Source organism: Crocodylus porosus, unplaced genomic scaffold, assembly GCF_001723895.1.
Source record: "Crocodylus porosus isolate Cpor-Errol unplaced genomic scaffold, CroPor_comp1, whole genome shotgun sequence".
Classification (NCBI taxonomy): Eukaryota; Metazoa; Chordata; order Crocodylia; family Crocodylidae; genus Crocodylus; species Crocodylus porosus.
The window spans coordinates 27301563-27322613 of NW_017728913.1; the positions used below are offsets into that span (position 1 = coordinate 27301563).

General features: G+C 42.3%; 1 long non-coding RNA gene across 1 annotated transcript in view; it reads left to right on the forward strand.

Annotated features, from left to right (window-relative positions):
• LOC109309824 overlaps positions 1-13776 on the forward strand; it is an 18004-nt gene extending 4228 nt beyond the window's left edge. The window contains exon 3 of the long non-coding RNA XR_002101066.1: positions 13764-13776. This is a non-coding gene — a long non-coding RNA (uncharacterized LOC109309824). The remainder of the gene's footprint in view (positions 1-13763) is intronic.
• The last annotated feature ends 7275 nt before the right edge of the window (positions 13777-21051 follow it).

A 21051-nucleotide genomic window follows, 5' to 3' on the forward strand; every position in this document is an offset into this window, starting at 1 on the left:
TATAAGATCATATGTATAAGATCATATATATATAAAAAAATATATATATATATAATATCTTATATATTTAATTTATAAAGGGACATATTTACTCTGCTTTTAAACCATCCTAGCCAAGGAATATCTGTCATCAGTCATTTTTAAGAAAGGATATGATCATTAACTAAGCATAGAAGCTCAGTTAGTAACCCAGAAAGGTCAGCTTTTCCATTAATTTGGCTTCTCCTGGTTTTACCAGTTAAATATCTGCATTTATTGTGAAGTATTGGATTTTTTAACTCATGCATAACAAGTACAATTAAACTGCAGTTATAAAATTGACCAAGAAAGGTTATTTTAATAAATCTCTGACTTCAAGGGGCTTAAGAGTCTGAGCACTGTGAAACTTTCTACTGATTTTTAATTACTGGAATGCTTTAATGAAAATAGTGTTGTAAAGGCTCTGATACTGCCAGTTAATCACACTGATCTGCTGTATGCAAACACAGCACCTTTGAAATCAGTGAAACTCTGCATGAATCCCTTGGTTTCTTCCAATTTTAGGATCACAGCCTAAATGTGCTTTCTAAATAGGCATTTAAGCCTTTGGAAAAATCAGTGTTATAGCTGTGGCTCTGCTGGAATTCTTTGAGAAACTACCCCCTGAATGTTAGTCCACATAAACATTTATCATCAGTTCTTGTTTTTTTAAACAGTATGAAGTCCTCTCCTCAGGAACCAGTGATGTACTGCCAGTATTTTAACAAAAGACTTATAGCAAAAACACAAATCCTCCAGTATGTAGGATTAACCCCTTCTGTGCTTCTAGGGTGTGCATGTGTAAGACCAATTAATCTTGTTTTCCTTCTGAAATAAAAAGGCACTGATTTCTCATAACCAGTAGAGTAAGTTGCATGTGTTACATTACACCAGGGTGCTAGCAATGCTACAGCATTGCATTGGCAGCTCATGTTCTTTTTGTTGTCTATCACAACACCCAGGTCTCATTCACTTGCTGGCTAGTGTAGCAGTGCTAAGCCTGTAAGTTGTGGATGATTTCTCCCCAGATGGAGCACTTCGCATTTCTCTGTATTGAACGACATCAGCTTGAGGTCAGTCCACCTTGCAAGTCTGTCCAGGTTGGCCTATAATGCCAGCCTGTTCTGGAGCATGACGATGCTACTCCATAGCTTGGTGTCATCAGTGAACTTTGCCAGTTTGCTTTTAATACCCACATCCATATTGTTGATGAACATGTTGAAAAGCACTGGTCTGAGTACTGAGCCCTGACCACCACTGGTCACCTCCCACCATGGTGACTCAGTTCTGTCTATCAGTATTTTCTGGGTCCTGCCCCAGAGCCAGTTAACTAGTCACTGGGCTGTAAAGTAGTCAAGGCCCCATATTTTCAGTTTAACCTTGAGTACATCATGGGAGACAAGGTCGAAGCTCTTTTTGAAATTCAAGTATATGACATCAACCTAAATTTCCCTATCCAGGTGGTGAGTTATCTGATTGCAAAATGAAACGAAGCTGGTCTGTCATGGCCTGCCCATAAATGAAGCCATGTTGACTATCCTTCAGAATATTACCTTCTGTTATCCTTTTAGTGATGGACTCTTTGATAATTTTTTCCAGGATTTTACCCAGGATTGAGTTCAAACTGATTGGTCTGTAATTCCCAGAGTCCTCCTTTCTCCCTTCCTTAAAGATGGGCACCACATTGGCTTTCTTCCAGTCTTCTAGGACCTCTCTTGAGCACCACAAATCTTCAAATATCTTGGCCATAAACTGTGTGATGACATTGGCCAGTTCCTTTAGCACTCTTGGGTGTAGCTCATCTGGTTCTGCTGACTTGCAGGTATTTAGTCTTTGTAGGTGGTCCCCCACAAGATCTATGTCAACTGTGGGAGGGTAACCACCCCCACCTTGATCATCCTGTATCCTGTCAAGCAGGCTAATACCCTTGGATTGGTTGAAATACCCATCCTGTATCCTGTCAAGCAGGCTAACACCCATGTTGGAAGACCAATGTGATATATTCATTCAGGAGTTCAGTTTTGTCCTGAGTGTCCATTATCAGCCATCCCAACTCAGTCATCAGGGGCCATATGCCTTCTTTATTTTTTCTCATACTCCCTACATATCTAAAGAAGGACTTTTTGTTGTCCTTGATTTCAGCTGCCAGTTTGTATTCTGTTTGTGCTTTTGCTGTCCTAATCAGCTCCCTGCAGATGTGGGCTATTGTTGTGTAGCTATTAGGTATTCATGATTTCTATCCCTTGTAGGCTTCTTACTTTGATTGAAGGAGGTTCATGATTCCTCTGTTGAGCCAAGGTCTACCATCCCTTTTGATGCCTTTCTTATGAAAGAGAATGGACTTCATTTGAGCTATTAGGATCTCTTCCTTGAGGAACAACTACTCTCCTTGTACTCCCTTCCTCATTGGACCATGGTACCACAGGGCCTCACCAATCAATCTCCTGAGCTTGTGGGAGTCAGCCTTCCTAAAATGAAGGACTTCTACCCTACTGGCCAACTGCCCTGAATTTCAGTGAATGGAGAAAGTGACCATCTCATGGTCACTGTCATCCAGTTTCCCTTCTATTTTCAGATTGCTCACTAGTTTGTCTCCTTTGGCCAGAACCAAGTCTAGGAGTGCCTTGCCCCTGGTCGGCCTGTAGACTTCTTGAGATATATAGAACTCCACAGTGCAAGTAAGGAAGCTTTGTGAGTGACCAGATCTTGTTGCGTGTTCATCCTACAAGATATTTGGGTAGCTGAAGTCACCCAAGACAACCATACTTTGAGAGCATGCAGCCTCTCCCAGGGAATTCCCAGTTGAGCTCTTCCTCTTGGTTTGGAGGTCTGTAGTAAACTCTTACAGTCACTTTCCCTTCCCTATGCTCTCCCTGTATCTTGACCCAGAGAGTTGCAAGTTACCCTTCCTTGTTTCCAGTCTTCACTTCTAGGGAGGTGTAATGTTCCTTCACATAGAGAGTGACTCCTCCACCCTTCTTCCCAACATGATCCCACCTATACAGGGTGTAACCCCCTATGCCTGTGGTTCAGTAATAGATGGAGTCCCACCAAGTCTTCATAGTCTCTATGAGGTTGTTGGTTAGCAGGAGGGCCAGTTCCTCCTTCTTGTTTCCCATCCTTTTTAGTGCATTAGTGTACAGGCAATTAAGCATGCCATTGGAAGCCCTAGGCTTCCTGGCAAGCTGTGGGATAACAAGTCCATTGGCTGGTGTCAGAATATGTTTCCTGTTGAACCCTTGGATTATGGTTTCAAGGTTGCTATTTCTTGGGCTTGTGCAAATACTTGATGGTCCATCCCCTTGTGATCTCAGTTTAAAGCCCTATCCAGGAGATCTGCCATTATAGCCGAGAACAGCTTCTTCCCCTTTGACATGAGGTGGATGCCATTTCTTCCTAACAGGCTACAGTCCCTGAAGTGTGTGCCATGGTCAAAGAAGCTGAAGCCCTCATGGTAGCACTATTGCCAGTTTTCTGTTTACTTCTTCTATACATCTATCCCTGCTGTACCTGTAAATTGCAACTGGGAGGACCAAGGTTCTGAGTGTTTTTTGTATCACTTCACTATGGATGCAGGCAGTACTTTTTTCAGTCAAATATTTTATTAACTGAAAAATGCATATGTGATTTCACAAAAAGTGCCCTTGAATTCACATCAAATTAATTAACTTGTTCTAGCCATTTATTAGTTAATTTATTAATTACTTTTAGCTGTTGTTGTACCATAAAAACAAAGATAAGTGTATCTACATCTTTCTCACTTTTATGTTTTGCCCAGTAAATGGGAAAAAAAATGTTATTTAATCAGCTCTGTTCTATATACAGTGATCGCTGCCTATTAGTTCATTACTGCTGCAATTTTATATTGTAAGAATATGGTCTAAACTTCTGGGGGAAGGAGCTCTTTGCTGCCATCTATTGATAAAGTGCCAAAATGAATTACCTTACTTGCATTCTTGTTATCCATCATCCCAGGAAAGATATTTTTGTAATTTTATTTAATTTACATTTTAACTGTAAAGGAAATCAGTCACTGTTACACTGTGAGCTGCTCACATGTTGATTGTATTAGTGCCAACTCAAGTTTGGAACAGTCACATGTTCAGTTCAGAAGGGGGTTGGAGAACTGAACAGCAAGAATCCCACCCTCTATACTGGGCTTCCCTCCTGCTCCCACCTACCAGGGCTCCTCTCCACCTCTGGGATTCTCCCCCTCAGACTATTTGTGACTGCTTATGCTTCCATGGGCAACTGGTGCCTCCTAATACTGAGGGGGCACAAGTGGCTGATCGCCAACCAGGGGGGTGATCCCAGAGGCCAATCACTGCCGCCGGCAGAAGTGCTGGCAGCAAAACCAGAAGTGCCACTGATGCTTCTATCAGGGGAGCACATGCACCTGCATGTACCCTCATGCATCGCTAATGATGCTGTCTATCCTGGGGGAGCAGACAGGACTGTACTGCTGTAGATTGCACTCCTCTCACCTATGCTCCACCCTTAAAATACAGTGTTGAGATGAGTCAACTCTGGTAAGAACCCCTAACATCTAATACCATGAAAGGTTAAGTTGTTATAGCTGGCTTAGGTGATGGGAGCTAAGGACCTGGACTCAGTTTTGCAAAAAGCAATAAAGACAAGGTGTCCCCACCCCAAGGAGAGATGACAGACATAACATTGTGGTAAGAGTTCATGTGGAGTTAGGGCCAATGCCTCTCTCTTCACAGAAGCCAGATGGCACTTGTAAGTATGAACCTATCTGAAAGTTCGCTTGGACTTGGATGACAAACTGAGAGAGTAGAGTGCAGGAAAGGGAAAATGGAAGTACCAGGCTATTGGGCCATTGGCCATTGGATGTTCTCACTGGCAGAGAGGAGGAGTACTATAGGGGATGATTATGGCAGGGTGCTGTTGGTGCCTGCCACTTTAAGGGCTGAGCCCATGCAGCCAGCAGGTGCTTAATTGCGGCATCCATTTTAGATCCAAGGCTGCCTATTTAAACAGGGCATTTTGTTGCTGGTGGGCCAGGTAGTAACATTGCCTGGCTGCTTGGAACATCCTGGAGGTAAGGGTAGGAGCTATAGGGAATGGTCTGGAGGCCCCTGGTCCTGGGTATGACTTAAAACTGCACCTGCCAGGAGTGGGTGGCCTGGTGGGGTTCCCACTGGCCAGGAAATACCAGGCCAGTGACCACCCCAGTGAAAGGCGAGAAGCAGTGCCTTAACCCCAGCCCTCATCTTCAGGTGGGCCATTACCATCAGAGTAGGGTAGGCCAGGTAAGCTTCTGGAGGCACCTGAGCCTGCTGGGGGAGTGATGTCACAGGGCCAGGCATGCTTCTAGGAGCACCTGATGGGAATGGGGGACTCCGATCCCTAAGTGCAGGCAGGAGGTGAAAACCCTTCTGAGGTACTCAACAGGTCAAATGCTGTTGAACCAAAGGGTCAAAAGGGCCAGGGGCCCACCATGACGGATGCCCATGAACAGCTAAGAAGCTTGGGGTCCTAACTGGGTCTGAGATGGGGCCAGGGCTTACAGAAGTGTCCCCAGGGTTGGGGGCCACAGCTAATGGGCAAAGTCAACGGTTGAGCTAACTGCCTGAGATGCCATTTGTGAGGCTTAGGCCGTGGTGTAGGGGAGGAACGGAGCTGCGGAGATAGCCCCCACAATATCGGGGTGTACAATGGGCAGCCTTCCACCTTAATTAGCAACTTAATTAATTACCAACAAGGTGTGGTGGGTGAGGCAGGTGGGCAGCATGCCCAGAGGCAGGTGGGGAGCTAGCCCTTTGGCTAGCCAGGGACTCCCACCTTGCCACACTGACCACTCCAGTTATTATTCATATAAATATATTGTTGCTTTCATTTTGAGCTTTCCAAAATGAATGCCATGTGATTTCCCCCCCCCCCCAACCCCCCTTAAACTTTTCTTGGCCTTAGTGGCACTTGTGCTATCCTTTTGAAAACAGTGGGGTCATGGTACTATAACTGAGAGGAGAATTTGATCCATACTTATTAGTCACTGACTGTTTTAGTCTGGAAAAGATGCTGGAGATTTGTCACTGTTGCAGCACTAAGAGGCTCAGTTCATTGGTTTCCAAAAATTCTGTGAATCACATTAATCTTGAGATTTTTATCAGATTGTTCTACTCCAAAAATCAAATGGTGATTGCCATCTTGTAGTATCTAAATGAAATGTATTTATATGTTCTTGTTAAATAAACATTTTGTTTCTTTTGATCCCACTGCTTCCAAAACTATATAAATGTGACCATTGGGGCTTGGTATTTGGGTTAGGATTCAAATTGACTACTCAAGACTAATCATCTTCAAAGCCCTTATTCACATGTACAGTCCTCAAAGGAATCAGAAAAGATTTTTCAGATTGTTTTTCTACCTAATTACTGCCTGCATTAATTAAACCCTTAGGAAAGACACAGCCTTGTTCAGGATTAATCTAACCATCCACCTACAGAGTGGTAGAATCGCCAAATGCAATTCTGTCTTCATTGTATCAGCCTCTAGATCTACTTGCCTTAAATGTCTAAATGCATTTACATAGCTAATAAGCCTTTGTGTTGCAAATAGGAACAGGCTCTAGATGAGCTAGGATATTTTATGGGACATAGGTAAAAGAAAGGAAGGAAAGCTGCATTATTGAGGAAGTTGAGGAACGGTATTATGACACAGGACTGTTTCATCTCTTCTAAAGAGTCCTTTTCTCCCCTCCAGCTGTCTCTAGGCTAAGCTAAGGAGAGTTCCTACTAGCAATGCTTCATTGGATTTTTCAAGGTAGATATATGCTATCTCCTCTAGGAACTGTAAGTCTTGAAGGCACAAAGCAATACAGAAGGACCTTTCCTTGGGTAGATTCCCTGAAATTCTCACAGGTCATGGAGGAGGAACATTCCACAGAAAGTTTCATGAAGGTTGCCTATCACAGGGTACTTTCTTCAGGTTTATCTATGAAAGGATATGGTATGTTTCTGCCTGCTGGATTTAAAATGCTGGATTGGGATAGAAAAAAATGCAATTAAAATAAATAAAATGACAATGGGTATTTAGCAGATGCAATCATGAACCAAGCTGCTGTCTCTGAATGTGGGATGTTTTTGAATTATTTCCACGGGAATAACAAAGAAATCAAGATCCCTGGTTGCATATACACATTCAAATAATATGGGAGAATTCTCCCAGGTTTGTTCAGTGGCAGAGAAATTTATTTAAAGCCACATGTCAAGGCCTCACCATGTGAATATCTTTACAAGTGGAGAACTTTCTGTACTGATACTGTGCAGCCAAGGTGATGTGATAGTGGGGGACATTGTGCACACATCTTGGCATGTTCCACAGGCTCTCTTAGTCTGTTTGGTGAAAGATGACAGCAGTGAATAGGGCAACCCTGATTGGCTGACCCAAACTGCCCTTGATCAGCTTGTGTTTCTCTACAGCACAAGGTGGAGATTGTGAAGGAGCCATGTTCTGCCCCCTGCTGGAGCAGCAGAGACTGATAGTGTCTTCCTGGTTGAATGAGTAACATAGTGTCTCCCTGAGTGGGGGTCATGCCATAGGTTTATGTTCTGTTCTGAGAGAAGCCATAGCATGTAATGACATTCACTGTCCCTGGAGATAATCTCATGGGAATGATTTAACCCAAGTTGTTCCCAGGTTGTTGTTTTTTGTTTTTTTTCCTGGAGCAGTCATTTTTACTTTGGGGAAAAACATCTGAGCATCTGTACACGTGTAGTTTATCTTAAGAGAGCAGTGACTCTCCCAGGAGAAAACTAATGTCTGTACAAGGCCTTCTTCTTTAGAAGCACAGCAAAGTTGCAGCTGAAAATAGAACAAAGGGATGTGAAAGACCAGCAAGTTTATGATAAATATATTTGTTTATTTTAATTCAGTAAAAGAATGGTGAAAATACAATTGCTGTGATTAGAGCAACAGAATACATTGTACATTATCAGTACTTAGTCTATGCCGGCTGATGTTTATAACAGATAAGCTAAGCAGACTTTTTGTAAATGTCAGACAGAATTAGCCCATCTACAGAAAACTCTAAGCTAATTTTAGAGATTTGAGTATAAATCTTCAGTCTGGTGATAAAGGGGACCCTTATAACTCTAATTCCCCAGGGACCATAAAGCCACCAGTTATTAAGTAGGGCTATGTGAAATGGCACCATTCCATTTCGACTTGTGTTTTTTACATTTCAGCAGAACAGTTTCATTTTGAATTTTATTTCAATTCAAAACCATTGTTCCATTTTGTTTTATTGAAACAGTGATGCTGTTTCAATGTTTCACCCATAAGGTATAATGGGGAAGCTTGAAACAGCCTCTCTCATCTGGAAGGCAGCTCAGGGGCGCGCAACCCCAGGAGGGCTGTGGAGGCTGTGCCAGTCCTCCCAGGGTTGCAGGCCCCCAATCTGCCTGCAAGATAAGGGAGGGAAACTGGGTGCTGCTGCCTGGGACTGGCGCCAGCATGCTGCTGGAACAAGGCAGCAGCACCTCGCTTCTCTCATCCAGATGGGAGATTGGGGGCTGAAACCCCGGGAGGGCTGCGGGGGATGTGCATTTGGGCTCAGTTCCCTTCCCCATCCTGACTGAGCTGGGAAAGGGAACTGATCCCAATCACTTAGTTTCCTTTCCCAGCACTGTGATCAGTCAGGCTGGGGAAGGGAACTCAGCCCAGCTGGGCTGGGATTGGGTTGGGGATCCTAGCGCTGGCTGAGTTCCCCTTTCTAGCACTAGGATAGTGAGTTCAGCTGGGCTCAGTTCCCTTCCCCAGCCTGATCGTAGTCCTGGGGAGGGGAACTCAGCTAGGCTGCTTTGAAACTCAAAACGTATGGAACATTTTGAAACATTTTGACCGCCCTCAAAACCTGAGTCATGGAAATTGCATCCACCAAAATTCAAGGACATTAAGTTGTAACCACTACACCATCAGAACAAACTCTTGTACAAGTTGATCTTAAACAACAGACATAACAACACTAGTGCCTACATTTTGAAAGCTGATAAATATTTTCATGGGTGGTTCATATAATGCCTAGCTTTGTATCATCCTTAAAAATGCCATAATTCATCTCCTCCATGACTTGTTCTGGTCAGAGGTGGCATTACTCTCAAAATGACTTTTCTGTATTCACAGCTGGTCATATTATTTAGTTACTCTAATAAGAATGACCCAATTTAGCCTGGCATTTTCAGAATATTACTGGTACCTTTACAAGAGTGAAGATAAGCCAGGAAAATTCCATTAATGTCTACTGTGTGGACAAGATATTTTTTTCTTAAGAACCAATAATAAGCTTCAAAAGTAATTAGGCCTTTTCTGCTCCAGTAGCAGTAAGTAAAAATTCAAATTCTCTTAAATTTTGTCCCATTTTATTATAGCTCTTCAGTGCAAACTCAAATTTCTTCCTGCAACAGTACATTTACCTCCCCCTGCCCCCCCTTAGAAACTTCATACAGCCTGTACTGATGAATTTAGAGATGAATGGTTCCTTTATACTATAGAAGGATTAGGGGAGTGAGGGTGCATAAAGGACAAGTTTGTTTGTTGGACGTTGGTCCTGTTGTATCATACCAAATGGACATGAGGTACTAGATATGAAAATATTACAGAAACCGAATAAGTAGAAATATATAAGTCTTCTCTCTCTACAGATCAGATGAGGCTGGCATGAGATGGGGTATTTCACAACTGTTCCTGTGTCCGCTGAATCTAGAACATCTGGGTGAGCAGCATTCCAGCCCCATACTGAGGCAAAGGCAATATAGGATGTAGTAAGATTTCAGAAGAATTTCCTGGAACAGCTGAACTCCTCCTGGATGGCACTGATTTTAATGAAAGCCTCAGTATGATACATTCTTACATAAGCACAGTAACAAAGTAACTTTTTCTTTTCCCATGGCCAAGAGGAACAGGGAAAAGTCATCTGTATTTGGACACAAATTATCTTTCTGGACAGAAGAGGTAGCTATAGAGCTAAAGAATTCACTGTCCCAAATCTGGGGTGCATAAACAAATCCAAATAGGTAAGGATATCAAGTTGTACCTTGATACCATGGTGATTAGCATGCGATTAAAAATGTGGAATGGATGGATAGAGAGAATTGTATTAACTCCCCACCCCCAAAAAACAAAATGAATAATCCTGATGATTTTGAGGCCCAGCTGAAACTTTTGCCCTAAATTATGAAAATTTGATACATGGGGGAAAAAAACCCAGGGAACACGATCACTGGTATTGGTGAGAGTATTTTTGTTTAGACAGGTTCTGAGCATGCCAAAAGTAGTAGATGTGTCATTTGTTGCTGTGGTTGTCATAGTAAAATTTTCCATTTAAAAGAAAAAAGAAAGACCAAATAACCTTGTAAATACCTTGCAGTATTTATTGGCTGCACCTTGTCCTTCTTTGTCCAGTACAGTCTCCTTTGCATCAGAGAGGAGAAGAGAACATAATTAACCCCTTAAGTAAAGAACATTTAAAATTTAAAACTCATGCATCTACCTATCAAAATTGTACATCCGATATGAATGTGAATCTTTTTATCTGATATGGGCATCGATTCAGGAGATCTTGGGAAAACTGGTAAGGGATTGATCAAAATGAGTATTGTATTTGTGCATCTGTAGTTCTCATATGGGCTGTCATCACAGTATCTGAATGCCTTTAATCTTTTAGGTATGTTTGAATCGCATCTCTCTAAGGAAGGATGTGATTCAATAGATGGGAACCCACTTAACCTCTCATATACAAGTGCAGGGTAGGGAGTGAAGAATGGGATCCACAAAAGCCAGTCCACTGAACTTGGAGCTGCCTAAAACTGGAAGCTGAGCAGGGAGTGCCTAGACTAACTAACAGGAAATACCAAGCAGAGGCATACCATGGAAAAAAAATATGCCCTGGGAAGCCCTCTTATACCCACCCCGGTCCTTGCCCCAGCTACGGCCTCTACCTACCTATTCTCTGGCAGGTGCAGAAACAACAGCAAACAGAGAGCAAAACAGTCTTGTGGAGTTCGTGGTGTTATGAGAATTGTAGTTCTCTAGAGTTGCAGTGGAATTTGTGGACTTCCCCCACCCCTTTTTTTTCCAGCTCTAAAGCCCATGTCCAGAGGGCAAAAAAAAAAGAAAATAGAAACTGAATTTGGCATCTAAAATGGGGGGTCACTTCCAACCCCTCCTGCTTTCCCCAGCAGTGGCAGCAAACTTCACTGATGCTCTACAAATGTGTGTCCTAGAAGTGGGCAACAAGGCAAACAGTAGCCCCAGGGTGAGGGACCTTCCCTTCCCCTCTCCTCTTCATCCCCTATCCTAGTGCTCTTGTCTTTAGGTGGCTCTTGGCACACTTACACCACTTACCTACCCCATTCCAGGGTAGACATATGTCACAAATCCCATTCTACTCTGTGCTACAAGAAGATGCTTCTTTTTACTTTGAACTGTTTGCCTTTTACCTTTTCCTACATGTCGGTGCTTATGCACTTTCTGCCAAAAACTAAGCAGGAGTCACTATTTTAATTTGGTTGTACACCTTCCCACCCTCCACATTTATACAAGTTCAGTTGTTAGAGCACTTATACAAGATATGGGAGACTCTCGGGGTGGGCAAAGTATGGCCCATGGGCTGCATCCGGCCTGACAGGCTACTATATCTGGCCCACACAGCCCCTAAACATTTTAGAAAATTTATATTTATCTGCTCCTGGCTGCCTATCAAAGATTAAAGGGGCAGTAGGACCCAGGGGAAGACAGTAGGACTCAGTAGCAATGTCAGCCTGGCCCCACCCAGCCCCAGACCCCTCCCATCCCCATCCCCCTCAACTGGAAGCCTCTGCCTGCCACAGCTTTCACTGCTTCCCTGTCTGCACACCTATCAGCCACTCCAGCACCATGTGGCCACTGGTTACATCGCCACAGCACAGAGCCCACATCGGTACCCCAAGGCCAGGAGAGGGAGGGTGTGTGTGCATGTGCATGCATATATGTGTGTGTGTGCATGTGTGCCTGCAGTGAGGAAGGGGGAGAGAGACACAGAGAGAGCAATGAGAGAGGGAGAGTTACTGTGTGTGTGTTCATAGAGTGAGTCCCATATGCACACCCCACCATACACATGCACCCTCCTCCTTGCACTGCCATACACACAGGCCCCCACACCCACATCCTCTCACACATCTTAGCCACCCTCCCCCACCACATACATCCCTCTACAAGCCCCATATCCACTCACACTCTACATATCCACACACACATGCATATGCTCCCTCACCCTGTGCTCACACACCCATACCCACAGCCCTAAACTATAGTGGTCCATGCACCCTCTACCCACTGCAGCAGTCTGGCAGTGGGGGCTGCTGTCTGGCGGTAACATGCTCCCACCTGCACCAGCATCCACCCTCTTGGACCATGGCTGTATGCCTGCCAGACCCAGAAGGCCATCTGGGCAGCTAACACCCAAAAGATGTGCTCCTTGCAGTGGCCCACTTTGAACTGTCAAAGCATGTCCTCTTGTCCCCAAATGGCCAAGAGGTCAGCCACCTCATCTGCCCTCCAGCTGGGTCTCCAGTACTGGCCCTGGGCAGGCTCCTCTGCCCAGGTCTCACCGCTTGTCTCACCAGCAGAGATCCTGGTGTTCCCTGTTTAAAAATTGCAAATTCTCTGATAAGAAACCCAAATTCTCTCATTAAAATACCCAAAATAGTGGTCTTCTGCTATTAAACTGAAACCATTATATAGAGAAGGATCAACTGAGCAATGTTTTATTAGTATATTTACAAGTTTAAAGCGTTTTGGAAGCCTACCAGTACCTCTATCAACATAATAAAATTAATTCTAAATATCTATACCCTTTGGAATTTACTTTTGGGTTTTTTTGTCATAAAAAAATCAGAGCTGCTCCTACCTCTTTAACTCATGGACTGCCCCTCCCACCGGGCCACAGCTTCCTCACAGGGGCCAAAGCCCTCCCCACAGGGTCATAGCCCCCTCTTGCAGCAGCACCTGTCAGGTGCTATGGGCTCACTGCCTTCAGAGCCCCCCATGGTGTGGCACGGTCCCGATCACCTCAGACCTGGTGCCACCTGTGTTGCTTGTTGTGGGTTGGCCCGCTTCAGCATGGCATGGCACAGGGTTATGCACCTTCAGGCAGCACTGGGGCTGCTCGGGCTGTCACCCAGGTTCCGGTGTTGCTTGAAGGGACCACGTGTTACGCCAGGCCAGGTCCTGCCTCCATGGGCCTCATGTGTTGTCAGGCCAGGCTTGTTCCATGAAATCCAGGTATCGGATTTTGATCCTGTGCTACAAATATACAGTGCAAGGAACATCTTTTTATTCTCAGCGTGCCTCTTGCATCATCTCAAACCGGTTTGAGATGCTGCAAGAAGTACGCGCATGCTCATCTGGACACATCCACACAGTTTATGGATCATACTAGGGCTTATTATGAGTTAGAGACCAGGTTTCTGGGTGGTGTCAGGCCTTATGTGGTTGTATGCATGCTCAAAAGAACAACTTCAGGTGCCAGGAAAACTCGGATGTTGAAAACTGAAGTGCCTAAGTACCTCCAGAATTACGTGGCATCTCAGCAGTGGTTTTGAGGATTGCAACTTTTGACTTAGGAGCTTAAAGTGGGAGTTAAGACAGGACTTTGGCAGCTAAATCTTTTTTTTTGTGGGTCTAGTCCTAAGAAACTTCTGAGAATCACACAGGAAGTCAATAGTAGAACAAGAAATGTCAAGGCCCAGGAAAGGATCCTGACTTGTGATCCTTTACTTCTAAATATGATCAGGGTGGGAGGAGGAGCCTGAGCAACACAGGAAAAAATGCACAAGTTGCCAGGGGAGGAGAAGTTTTGGGCAGCCAGGTATGTGAAGTAGGAATGTAAGGCTTTGACAGAGTGTCAGTTAGAGACAATGCAATTATGCCATCAGGATGACTAACTGTGTGAGGTGTTTGGGCTGATGGGAGAAAAAGAAGTATTCAGACCAATTCTGAGAAATTAAAGCAATTATTTAAAGGAATATTTCCACACATAAGTGGTTTACAAACTATGCTGTCAAAACCGTGTAAAAATGTAAAGTCATTTCTTTACTTCCTCTATGCACACTGCTGATTTTCAGCACTGTTACATGGAAGGTAAGGACTTCACTTTTGTACTTAAACATCTTTCCTTTGATTTGGTCAGTGAGCCCACAGGAGTCACTATTACTGCCAATGTTGTTCAAAATGGTGAAGTTGTTTGTGATGTCAAAAATACTCATTTGAGTTATCACTGATCAAACCCTGCCTGTAAACTGCAGAAGGAATAGTTTGAGAATTTGAATTATGGTGAAATTATATAAAAAGTAGCTTAAGTGGAGCATTTGTTCTTTGACTTCTTTTAGGCAGTTCATTCACTGCCACTTGATTCTGGAATGATGGTCTTAGGTTGGCGTTACAGAATTAGTAGTTCAATAATTTTTAATATAATTCACAAGAGTTTGTTCCTGTTATTTTGCTAATTAGCTTTTCAAAATGTAAGTGATAGCTGGACAATGGTTTATCCATGCTAGTCCCTCCTTCCATACAGTCCCTCCTTCTATAATGAATGTTAGTTCAGTACATCCTCACTTATCTAAATTCTTAATTAGTACAGCAACATGTTTCAAGTAACTTGTAGCTGTTGCTTTTGTAGAACAAACTGTTCTTTTTAAAGCTCTTTTTAAGTAAGCTCTTTAGTCTGATACACTAAATTGTAATTTTTAGTATTACATAAAAATGGTTCTCTCAAAGTTTTCTGTATGTAATCTCTCTACTATTTAATAATGGCATGGTTTTAAGTATCATGTGTTAGCATGCATAATTCCTGAGAAGATGGCCGAGTTTCACATGTCTGAATGTTTTCAGCTCTCTGAATGGCTTTTGAGCGGGGGTTTCACAAAGAAATTTGGATAACTGCAAATGTGCAATAATCTATTTGGAATTCACTGAGTATAATACCTTTATGGCGAAGCTTATCTCATTTGACTAAATCTGACCACACATGATATTCCTCAATAGATATGAGAGGGAGCCCTCTTGTGGTTTTACATGCTACATGTTAAATGCTGTAACTAAAAATATTCAGGAAAATAAGATTCCTTTAATAAGTAATATCATGTCACGTCATATGTGGGCCAACCTGTTGCATGAGTATCAAAAGTAGTATGAGCAGCCAGTGTGTATTGCACATGACAGGGGAGAAGACAGACAGCACATCAGTTTACCAGACAGAAAGCAGCACAGGATATTGGGTAGGAAGTGAAGGATAGACAATATAAAAAGGAGCAACAGATGGGCAAAGTAAAGGCATTGAAGTGGTACTTGGGGAGGGGGAGGGGCTAATTTGTGGCATACCTATAAAAAAAAAAAAGAAAAGTTTTCCTCCTCCCCCACTTCAAGTTGTGTGCTATGTTGTGTCACATATAACATGAAATGATATGATATGACAAATAGTGTGTGGCATGCCATGGCGTGGTGTGGTATCGCATATGACATAACTTTATTTGTCTTTTTATTTTGTCTTCAAACTTTTAGTCAGTTTTGTTTTATAACTCTTTTCTTCTGCATAATAAATCCTTTGGTTATTGTCTCCCCTTTCTGAGTTGCCCATGGAAAGAGTGATTGCTGAGCAAGTGACATTCCAAGCTAGCCCATTTTACAAGAAGGGGGACCTAAAATTTGTTTCACGGCCCAAAGAAGCGGCCACTTAGGGTTGGCAAATATTTCTCTGCTGCATCCATGAGGTCTGATATAACAGTGGTGGAACCAAAGCTTGTGAGAATAAGGACTTATATCAGGGCAAATGTTGGCCTGCTACTTTTGGCCAGCAGGACAGCAGAGAGAAACTCAAGGTTTTGGGGCACCCCATGAATGGGTTTGTGATACCTCCCCTCCCCAGCTTGTGAATAGCATGGAATACTTAACCATAAGGGAAGTTTTTTTGTAATCCTTTGTCTACGTGAGGTAAGGGGTATTTCACAATACAGGTTTCCCTCACTTTATACAGTATGTGTGTTCCTGGAACAGCGGTGCATAACTTAAATTTGCATGAAGGGAACCCACTTTACAGTGTAACAAATAAGGATACGTTCCAAGACCTTGACTGCACTGACCCCCAGACTCATTTCTACCACTTTTACAAGGCAATTTTGGTACTCACTAACAGTAGACAGTACACACAAGCACAAGGTGGTGGTGAATGTTTAGTTGGTGTGAAGAGATGGTAGTGAAGGCTTCATTGATGTACCAGGGGAGGAGGAGATAAGTTAACGGGACATTTAGAAGCCATAATGGGGATGGCAACTACTACAAAAACACATCACAGACAATGATTGAGGAGCACAGATCCACATAGGAGACTATATTTAGGTGTGCATTACTCCCACACTGCACTGCACAAAGCAGCTAACTCCAAGCTTCCACCACACCAATAGCATAAAAGTTACCATGCATATAATGATTTTTTGGTATAAAAAGGGTCATCACATAAGAGTGAATTCGCACATACAGAACCCTCATAAAGCAAGATAAGCCTGTAACCTGTATTTTTTCATATTAAAAAGGCCTGTATCCACATGACACAATTCAAATTGTGAATGCATCTGTTGGTTAACCCAAATTGTAGAGTCCATTTTAGATTAATTTTAAATGAGCTACTGTGGAATAATGTTTGTTTTCCTATGTTTCTGTTTCACACACTCTACTGTCTCATGCCTCATGATAGGACCGACTTACCTGATTATCTTCATGATACATGTACTGATCAGGGGTCACACTGACTGGTTAAAATGCTGGCACACCATCATGTTTTGTGCACTTGCTATCTCTTGTACCTTAGCATTACAGCACTGTTGTTACAGCTGTATTATAAAAGCCTGTAACTGGGAGCCCTGGGCTCCTGTTACTTTAAGTAAATTTTGCTGCAGGCAGCTGAGCAGGAGGTAACTGCACCATAATAAGCAAGCTGATCATTAAGCCCAAAGGGAAACTCCTGTGCTTAATTAGGGTCACCTGACCAAAAGAGACAGTGCTCCAGGGCACATAAACCCAGCATTAGGAACAGGAGGAGCTCCTGAGCCAGATGGCTGCAGGAGAGGGACTGGCTTCACATAAGAAGTCCCTGAGAACTGCAAGTAAAATAGAAGCTGGACTTATGACTTGCAGGAAAGTTAAGATCCAGTGTGGGGAGGGTTTTGTTAGATAGACAGTGGGTTTGTTTTCATGTTCTTATTAATACCAGAGGACTGGATGTGGCTATTAGGGAGGATACAGAGGGGTGCCTGGCAGACACTCAGTAGCAAGCAGCCTGACCTGGGGTCAGGGACCCCAAAGGGGCCTGAGGCTGGTGTGCTACATTAAGCTTCAGCTATTATGCCTGGAAGAATTAAGGCCAGGGTCAGGCAGATAAGTCTGGGGTCAGAGACCCAGAGGGTTGTGGACTGGAGCAGGCTGAGGCTAGGAGGGACAAGGCTAGTGGGAGCAGTCCAGCCTGGGGTCAGAGGCCTAGGAGGCTAAGAGCTAAGAGAGGTGTAAAGCTGCCATAACAGGGCTAGAGAATGGAGGGCCCAGAGCAGGCTTAACTTGAGAGGGCCAAAGGCTGGTGAGGTATTAGGGCCAGGGGCTTGGAGAAGAGAGGGCCAGGCAAGTCTACTAGAGTGTGAGAGGAAGCAGCCTGGCTCAGGGATAGAGGCTCAGGAGGCTGAGGACTAGGATAAGGCTATGATAGCCATGCAGGGGCTAGTGACTGAGAAAGCAGAAAGCTAAGGCCACAATAGGGAAGCCAAAACTAAGCAGGCTAGAGCTGAGGGGGCTAAGGCCAGGAAGAGGGCTGAAACCCAATATTGGTGGAAGACAGACAAGGGCCAGGAGCACAGACCTGCCAGGGTCTGGGGTCCAGCAGATTAAGTGGATTAGCTGATTAACAGACAGTTCTATCAGGTTCAGTGGACAATATAAAGTAATCTCCATGAGGCATGGGCATGGCTGTAGGGGCAGAAGAAGACCACGAATAGCTCTTAAGGCAACTGGTGTCCTGGAGGCATAGGTGGGACCAGGAGATTCCCACTTAATACTTGAGGGCAAGACTGAGATCAGCTGGGTCCCAGAGGGACTCACTGGACCATGAATATAAGGGGGTGTACTCTGGGACCTTGAGGTCCTAATTACCTAATTAACCTAATTATTCTATCAAAGGAATTGCAGGAGAGGGAGGGTACCTAAGGAGCCAGAGCAGGTCAGGAACTGCATGGCCACCAGGGGATACCATGGCTGCCTCTGGAGGGCCAGTCCTGTCGCACAGCCATACTTTATGCATCTGTCTTAATTTGATCAGAAGTTTGCTCACCTTCTGAGAAAAGCAGACAGTGAAGGCATGGCTAAGCAACATCCATCATCATAATAAAATCATCTGAGAATTTAGCTGAGTGGGGTCACTTCTGGAATTTCATTTAATTCTGCAACAAAGAGAAATTTACAAAAACTTTCAGATGGAACCAGGACCTCTGATGCTTCAGCTATACTTGATTGCAAATTGTTCTCTGAAGGGCAGTTTCACTTGAAGTGTTGGTTGAATCTGGGACTTCACTCTTGTGCTAAAGAACTTTGAAGGAGGGATGCAATTCTATAAAGCAATTATAGCATTATTTCACCCTGGTATCCTTGTCTGGAGTACATTGATTTTTTCCAGAAAGGCCACTGATGGACTAAAGGTAAAGGTCTAAACTTGGTGGTGGATCTGTGGGAAGGTAATGGTCGTCTTTAATCTGCCTACTAGTCTATACCTTGAGTCATTTGTTTTGCATGACAAATAAACAATAATAAAATAAAAATTGTGCGGTATTCTGAAAAAAGTTAGCTTTATTTTTTAGAACAAAATATCTACAATGACATGAATAATATCATAAACGTCACACAATTTAACACCTCTGTCAGTAGAGAATGTTAGTTTTAGTGCTCAATATAAGATACCATAATACAATAAAAAGGAATTGAATGAAATTCATGCATGACACTTATAGAATTTTACTAAAAAGAAATACTTTTTCATTACCTGCCATTTGGTGCTCTCTAGACAGATTTCACAAAAAGGTATGTTTAAAAAGCACAGACAAATAATTAACACACTATCATATTAATATTTTTTGCTGTAGCCTTTTAAAAAGATCACTATCACACAAGCTATTGTATATTATGTTAAAATATTATTTTGAAAGCTTATGGCACAATTTCTTTTTATATAACTCACAATTACATATCCATGGAACATCAACATGTACTTAAGTCCATTTCATCCATTAATACCATTCTATCGTACATTTAAAATACAAACTTAATAAATGTCTCTTGCATATTTCACAAAGATGAAAGTGAAGAAGTGCAATAATATTCAAGCATGTCAAGAATATAGGATGAGCCAACATTTCTCTGGCATTTAACCACCTAGCAAACTAAGCTGCTTACACAAGTCTTCCAAACTGATAATATTTCAGGAACTACTGTATGTAACGTGTGCTTTTAAAGGCACCTTTTAAATAACCGTTGTAAAATGAAAAACTCCCTTTGTTATGTACAGTTTATTTTCTGATTTATATTTTTTCACAAGGAAAAATACATGTTATACTGATCAGATATTGTTCTCGTCTCCTCTAAATACCCACATGGCAACTTTAATACTAACATGGGGATAAAAATACTTCACTACCTTTCAGAGATATTGTAAGAAATCATTTGCTTGCTCAGCACTTTAGCAGTAGAAGATCAAATTCAGCTCTATTATATCTGGTTATTAATTCCTATAATAATTTAACAGAGAATAGGATTTTCACATAAAGACTATGAAGTAATAAATATAAATATTAAAATATATCACCCTCACCCAACCATTTAAATAGGTTTGGTAATTATATTTATGCATTTTCATCTAATACAAAATTATTGCTGAGAAGTCTTTCATTCTTTTGACATTTGAGTCTTTTTCTTTAAGGTTAAGGAAGACTCTTATTTTTATCTATTTCTATAGGTAAAAGCTTATATAGAGTTTATCTTTATCTTGTTCTTATCTACATTCTCAAACAGTAATTCAGCAACTGGTTATAATAAAAAGTGGAAGCATTTCCTTATTTGAGTCTAAAGTGCATATCTGAATTACATAGGTAGCAGCCTGTGTAGCAATTTAAACAATTGTTTTCTTGGGGGGGGGGGTTATTCTTTAAATTTAGCAACCTGGAAAAAAAAGGAGTGCAAAAACTAGAAATGAGAGAAACAAAGATCCATAAGACAGAAAAAAAATATCAAAGGGAATTCAGAGAAAACCTATATGTGGTTAATCTCAAATGAAAGGGAAAGAATCCCAATCTGTGAAGTCCTTTAACCCATTTAAAAAACTGCAGTCAGGCCCCTCAGAACTACAATAAATTGATAGCAATGAGATAGCTTAGCTTAACTGTCCTTTTGAAGACTCCTAAATAATAAAATATTATATTTTATCAGGACTGTTTCCTAATAACATTTCTTAAAATGATCGGGGAGATAAGTGTATGTTACGTTTATACTATATGTAAAATAAAATGTTCACACACGCACATACACAGACACACACAGTAGGCTAGTATAATATCATATTGTAGAAATGAACACAGTATATATATTAATTTCTCCAGTCATCTTAGAGCAGCCATCTGGAAACATCAAGCACCCTTACTATGTGAGGGCATTTTGGAAAAACACCTAGCATTTGGAAATTATTTTAAAAAGAAACTTAATGTGTGAATTTTACCATGTTTCAAGCTGCTAGAGTGAGGAATTTAACCATGTATTAGATCCCAGAAAATGAAGAGTCCTTAGGAATTGAATACAATATGATAGAAAGGACCCACTGAGTGTGTTCTTTATTCTCCTTTAGGTAAGGAAGGTCTGGCAGACAGTGTGCTGCAGATATCCCGAAGGGCCTTCACAGGCATATAAAAAGCAGTCTTCATGGCTGTGCAATCAAGGGGAACCACTCAAGGA